This window comes from Lutra lutra, chromosome 4 (genome assembly GCF_902655055.1).
Source record: "Lutra lutra chromosome 4, mLutLut1.2, whole genome shotgun sequence".
Taxonomy (NCBI): domain Eukaryota; kingdom Metazoa; phylum Chordata; class Mammalia; order Carnivora; family Mustelidae; genus Lutra; species Lutra lutra.
In genome coordinates, this window is record NC_062281.1 from 10550910 (window position 1) to 10558085 (window position 7176).

The window sequence follows — 7176 nt, forward strand, 5'->3', positions numbered from 1 at the left end:
TTTAAGACACATAAAGCTAAATTTTGTCTTGGTATAAGAAACATCTGTGCCCTTGTACCTGTCTCAACTCTTTCCAAAGACACCTTAAGAGATGTGACCTTCGTCCTCAGATAATTATCTTTCCCAACTCCTAACACTTTATCGCACAAAGGACTCTTCTGTTTCCACTGCCAGGGGCGTGAAGGGAGTGGCCAGTGGACTTTGCCAAGCCTAATCATTATAAAATAACTCCTAATAGAGCTGAAACTGTTTATAGTGTTTCTGATGCTTAACAGTAAAATAACTTGATGAGGAGGACCTAGGATCGAAGTCTAGACTACTATTTCCAAGTCTGGTACTGGTTTTACAATTGGTTATAAAAGAAGCAAATGAGAGAAGGCTGGGGAGTGGGGAGAAAGGGAGAGAGACAGAGACAGAGACAAACAGAGAGAGAGACAGGGAGACAGAGAGAAAAAAAAAGAGAGAAGGCGAGACAGGGAGAGAGTCAGAGAGAGAGACACACAGAGAAAGGAGGGGGAGATAGAGAGAGGCAAGGAAAGAGACACAGAGAGAGACAGACAGAAAGAGGGAGAGAGAGGAAGACAAAGAGAGGCAGAGAGAGAGAGAAGGAATGAAAATTCTATAACTCTGTCAGAGATCTTAGAATTAAATTTGCCTTGTCTGGCTGCTTCTGATAATAATTTTTTTTTTCCCTTTCTGAAAACAGAAGGATATATTCCAAGCTGGGATGTTTGGAGACAGATTCTCTGTCACTTTTCACACACACAGTGCAGGGAAATAAAGGTAAGTCTTACAGACCTGCTTCTCCTTTCCCACCACCCTGCCTTTCCTCAGAGAAAAACTCAAGAACACAGATGCCTTCGTTAAAATAAGCCTGGGAATTCTCCATGGTTTCAGAAGACCCAGCTCTCTCCTAGACACTACTGTAAGCTCCTAGAGAACAGGGGGTCTTGCTTGCCCATGCTTTTATCTTCAGAGCCTCACACATTAATTAGAACATATTATATCAACAATTTTTACATGAATGAGAGTTATGTCAGTAGCCCCAAGTTCCTGGGTTTCTCCTTTCTCCCTCCACCTCTCTCTTCCTCACTGGTTCTGCCTTGTTCCACCCCTTCAGATACACACCTGAGCTCCCTTCCCTGATTCCCCTCAGGGCAGCCTGGGCAGTCAGCATTCACTAAGAGCACCTCACTGAATGCCAGCAGATAATGGAATCCTGCAGAGATGACAAACAGTCCAGTGTCTCTGGTTATGGTCCAGATGATCCCTCTCCAACTCCAGCTCCGAGTAGACAGAACCACTGCTCAGCCTCCACCCACGCCACTACCTTCCCTGAAAGTCAGACTGCTTTAGCATAAATGGTATTGCTGTGTCTTTTCCTTCCCCCTCCCTCCCTGACATGACTTCAGGTAACTTGGCCTCCATCAAAGGTAAATCCAAACAAAACTGGCTGCAAATCTCCCTCACCTCCCTTTTCCACATCTGTGTCCTTGTACCTGTCTCAACTCTGGAATCTAATAGGAAGGAAAGTTACATTTGAGTCCTTTGGGGAATGTTCTGGTGAGTAAACCATCACCATGCACCATCTTCTCATGTGCACCTGTACAAAAGAAGTCTGCGTGGCCATTGGGGGTGCCTCCCAGGTCCCCCCTCGAGAGAAACTGCCATGAGCAATGTAATTGGTTGAGAGCATTCTGCCGTTGCACCTTCCAGTCTACCACCATGGGTTTGGTCTTCCAACCAAAGACAGGAGATGTCTGGGTTGCTCCCAGTTTTTAGGCAATAACCCAGCACGATGGGATTACTACAGTTGGGCCATTTCTGCCCAACACAGGACTCCTTCAAAGGTCAGTTTTTGCCAAAAAATCTTGCCATTGGCTAACCCAAGGCTCTCAGAACTGCCTGCTGCTTGAGCCCACTCCTGCCCAGTAATCCTTATTTCCCTGTCTCCTCCAACAGGTGTCACACCAGCATCACATTTGGAAGGGTCCCCTGCCTTCCTCTTCCCTTCCCCTTTTTTCATTCATGCACACTCCCCTCACTATACCGCTTGCATCTCTAATTCAATTTTATTGTACATTTATCAGAGACCTGAACCTGACACCAAGTATATTCTCCTTCTTCCATTTCTTATGTAACTGAAATATTTGGTTTCAGACTCTAAGGGTGTCATGCCAACCCACGATCAAATTCTGTCTTCTGTCCCTTATAAGCTGTGTGACTTTGAAAAATAGACTGCATCTCTGAACATAAACTAATTCCTCAAATGGAGATGGGAGTAAAAGGGTTATCTTTTTCTGTGGCTCTAAATCAGCAAGCAGCTAGGAGAAAGATAGGGAAATAGGGGAGGATTAGGAAGTCGGGAAAAGCATCTGGAAGAGCAGATAACAAATCCGTATTTGTTCTCACTAAGGTTATCACCAAGTGAGAGATATGTGCTGAATAAAACAGTGCCAAACGCAAAACATGTGGAAGGTAGCCCCAGAGGCGGGCTGCCTGAGTTCAAGTCCTGACTCTAGCGTTTCCGGCTGGATGGTCCTAAGCAAGTTGTCGAACTTTTCTGTACCGACTTTTCTTATCTGTAAAATGGGGATAATGGCGGAACTTGTGTCCTAGAATTGTCTTGGGGATTAAATGCATGTACAGATGGAAACACCCAGAACCATGCAGGCACCTTCTCCTTCTCCCACTCCTCCCCTGCAGGGAAGCAGGTGTCAGTGTTTACTTCTGCAACTTGAAGGGCTTTTTACCCTACCTTAGTTACTTTTCATTTTACCGCTCCTCACCTGTCCCACTCCTCCCCCCAAATACTGTGCACCAGTAGCACTGATCTTAGCCATGGGCCTGGATGCCAACAACCACCTCCCAACCTGAACACCAATACACACACTTTTTTTTTTAATGTCTTGGCCCTGTGGATTGTAAGAGACAATTCTAATTATCAAGGTCAGGGAGAAATGAAAAGATATTCTGGGTGCAATTGAATTAATATTGCCCCAGGGTATTTTTCTTAGACTTAAAAAAAAAAACCTAAGTGCTAGATGTCAACTCATTTTCTTATGATTTTCCCTCTTCTCTGCAAATTAGAATCACGCTATCCTGCTAATGAAGGTAACTGGTTAGCTTGGCTTCAGTCTATTGAAGTTTTTATTAAACGCTGCTCTCACATTTGGTTCTAGATAAAGTAGGCTCACTTTTGAACATTTAGAGATGGTATTAAAATGTGAGCAGTCCTTAAAAGGTAGGGATGTTTATTTCCACTCCAGGAGTAATGGAGCAGCTATAATGACTGACCCTGCACTAGTAGAAGAGACAGAGCCAGGGTAAAATCCTGACTGATTAAAGGCTTGACCTCCTGGTTCCTCCCTGTGGTTCCTCCCAGTCCTGTGTGACTGTGAGTAACTTCCTTGACATCTCTGAACCTTTCAAATAACTCCTCCCTTAGCAATTATTGAAATTTTAGGGAGATAATTCATGTTATTGGGGGGCCAAGATGTATAAACTAAAACAAGCACTGTCCTTCTTAATCTCCCATGTATTAACCTCTTCTAGGGGACAGCCTAGACGTTCATGTTTTCTCTCATCAATGTCTCCAATCAGAGTCAATAAATGACTTCAGAGGAAGTCATCTAAGTGGAAATGAGGGAGAATGATTGCATATGTTATCAAGAATGTCTGTCACTCTGATGTCCTTAAAGCTGCCTCTTAGACATTATGCTTTATTTTCACCTAGAAACTGAAAGAAAAAAAGTCCTGGACAGCTCTGTTCAAGAGCCTAATGAGGGGAGGGTGTGGGCGTTGGGCACAGCTGGGCTCCATCCTAGAACCACGGCATTTCAAAGTGGGCCATGACTGTAGAGAGCCAGTTGCCTTTCCCTCTAGATGGGAAGAAACAAGGAGACAACAGGGATCACAATTTAGAGCCGTGTTTCCCTGAACAGTAATGTGTGTCTTGTTAAAATGCTGATTCCTCTTCAGTAGGTCTGGGCAGGACCTGAGAGTCTGTTTCTAACAAGCTCCCAGGTGATGATGACGTGGCTTGTCCACGGACCCCACTGTTAACAACAGAGGTTAAAGTAAAAGTTCAAACCCCATTCACTGGTTTGGGACTCTGGGCAACTTACTTGAACACTATTCCATAGCTTTCTCAGTCATCAAATGAGATAACAGTAACACCAGGGGCACGGAGGTGGCTCAGTCTGTTAATCATCTGCCTTTGGCTCAGGTCATGATCCCAGAGTCCTGGGATTGAGCCCCACATCGGGCTCCCTGCTCAGTGAGTAGTCTGCTTCTCCTCCTCCCCCTCCCACTCCCCCTACTCATGCTCTCTCTCTCTCACTCTCTCAAATAAATAAATAAAATCTTAAAAAAATAATAACACTGAAGTCAAAATATTCATAGAAATAACAGAATTATAATTGTGCCTGATAAATGGTAAGGCTTCAAATGTTAGCTGCAATTATTAATATCATTATTACTATGGACAGAATCATGGTCAGTGTGAACCAATATCAGAGATAAAGCACTAGTCATTGGGGGAAAAGTCAAATAGCTTGGGTTTGATCTCAACTTTGAACAACAACAACAACAAAACACAACTTGAAGTTTGTGAGTTTGTGCTTAAATGACGATATTCATAGATCAAGTTAATTTCTTCAAATGTAACATTATTTGCCAAGACTATCATAACAAAATAGCACAGGCTTGGTGGAGGTAACAGCAGAATTTTATTTTCTCACAGTCCTGGTAGGTAAAAGTCCAGGATCAAAGGGCTAGCAAATTCAGCTTCTGATGAGAGCCCCCGTATGGCCATTCTTTTGTGCACTTTTAAAGAGAGAGAAAGATCTCCAATGTTTTTTCTCTTCTTATAAGGACCACACCCTTATGACCTCACTGAGTCTGAATTACCTCCTTAAAGTTCCATACCCAAACACAGTCATATTAGGAGTTAGGGACTCAAGAGATGAAATGTAGGGTGACACAATTCAGTTCATAACAAATGTAAGGAGAATTTATTCTATTTTCTGTGGTTTTATGATCCAATGTGCAATATGTTTATAGGCTGACAGTCAGTTTTTTTTTTTTCCCCTTCCATTACTCACTGACAATGCATGAGGCTTAAATCCATAGTCTAGGTACATTCTGACCATTAGCAGAGGTACACAGATAATATACTATAAAACTCTTCCCCAAAATCCTCACCTCTCTTCATCAAAAAGGATGAAGGTTTTGAAAATGCTCATTCTAACTCCTCTTCAGTTTTTGTGGGAAAGCAAGTTGGTGTACCTTTTTAAAAAGATTCTATTTATTTATTTGAGAGAGAGAAAGACAGAGCACATGAGCAGGAAAGTGAGGGAGAGAGAATCTGACGCAGACTCTGGGCTGAGCACAGAGCCTAACTCAGGGTTTGATCCTATGACTTTGAGATCATGACCTGAGTGGGAACTAAAAATGGGACACTTAACCAAATGCACCACCCAGGTGTCCCCAGTGTACCTTTTTTTGAACGTCAGATGTTAAAGTATATCAAGATTAGAAATGTACAAGCCAATTTTCCCAGAAATTCTACTTCCAGGAATTTACTCTATAGACTGTTACACAAATATATAAAACATGAGGCTACAAGGTGATTCAATGCTGTGTTGCTCATTGTTTGATTTTTATCTTTTAAACCAACACAGTAAAATTGGCTTTTTCTTGAGTTCTGTAAGTTTTGATGCATCTACAGATTCATATAACCACCATCAGAGTTAGGATACTACTACAAAAAAGTAAAATGCAATTTTAAAAATCTGAGTTTTTAAGGAAGAATGTCAATCAAAACAAGAATGTTTAATGTAAATACTTTGATTGCCATCCTTGTTGCCTTACTTTTCATATGCTTATGAAACTGTCTACAAATTCCAAATTCCAAGAAATGGCAGAAACTAGGGAAGCAGCCCAAGTGTCTATCAACAGTGAATGGATAAAAAAGATGTCATATATTTATTTTATATTATATTATATTATGGAATATCATTCAGCCATGAAATCTTGCCATTTGCAGTGACATGCATGGATCTGGAGCATATAATGATAAGTGAAATAAACACACCAGAGAAAGACAAATACCTTATGATTTTACTCATATGTGGAATTTAAGAAACAAAACAAACAGAGGAAAAAAGAGAGAGAGAGAAACCAAGGAACAGACTCCTAACCCAGAGAACAATGTAGTTACCAGAGGGGAGATGAGTGGTGGGGGATGGATGCAATTGGTGAAGAGGACTAAGAGTATACTTATATTTTTTCATTTTGTATATTTATTTTAAAATTATTTTAATTTTTTCAGTGTTCCAAGATTCATTGTTTATGCACCACACCCAGTGCTCCATGCAATATGTGCCCTCCTTAATACCTGTCACCAGGCTCACCCATTCCCTCACCCCCGTCCCTTTCAAAACCTTCAGTTTGTTTCTCAGAGTCCATAGTCCCTCATGCTTCATCTCCCCCTCCAATTTAGCCTCCATCTGAAAGGATGGATACCCAATTATATCAACATGGACGGGACTAGAGGAGATTATGCTGAGTGAAATAAGTCAAGCAGAGAGAGTCAATTATATGGTTTCACTTACTTGTGGAGCATAAGAGTACACTTATTTTGATGAGTACTGAGTAATGTTTAGAATGATCAAATCAACATATTGTACACCTGAGACTAATATAACACTATATGTTAACTACAATGGAATTAAAATAAAATTAAAAAACAAGAATGGTTGACAAAGTCATTTTATATAAATATAATACTAGGCAGCCATTAAAACATGCAAGGCACATATACACAGTTCCATATAGCTATATGATTTATATACATGTGTGTTATTATGAAAATATACATAGGAAGTAAAGGGGTGACTCCTGAACTATGAGACTGAAGGTCTTTTCTTTAAAGCACTTTCTTCTGCTCTATTGTTTGCTTGTTTGCATTTATTATTAGAAAAGTTTAATTAAAGAAAAAAATAAATTGATAAAGTTTAAAGAGTATAGAATTTTAGAGGCAAGTGTGTGGGAGAGGGTATAATATGTTAGGCAATATTTTTAAATTAAACTTTTAATTTTGAGATTATTATAGATTCACATGCAGGTGCAAGAAATAATAAAGTCTGTGACCTTTTGGGATTGGCTTTCTTT

General features: G+C 40.7%; 1 long non-coding RNA gene across 1 annotated transcript; it reads left to right on the plus strand.

Moving 5' to 3' along the window:
• Nucleotides 1-282: 282 nt before the first annotated feature.
• On the plus strand, nt 283-1555 carry LOC125096966 (uncharacterized). Its single transcript, XR_007126450.1, has 3 exons — nt 283-334; nt 707-783; nt 1121-1555. It is a non-coding gene; the product is annotated as an uncharacterized LOC125096966 (long non-coding RNA).
• Nucleotides 1556-7176: the final 5621 nt, after the last annotated feature.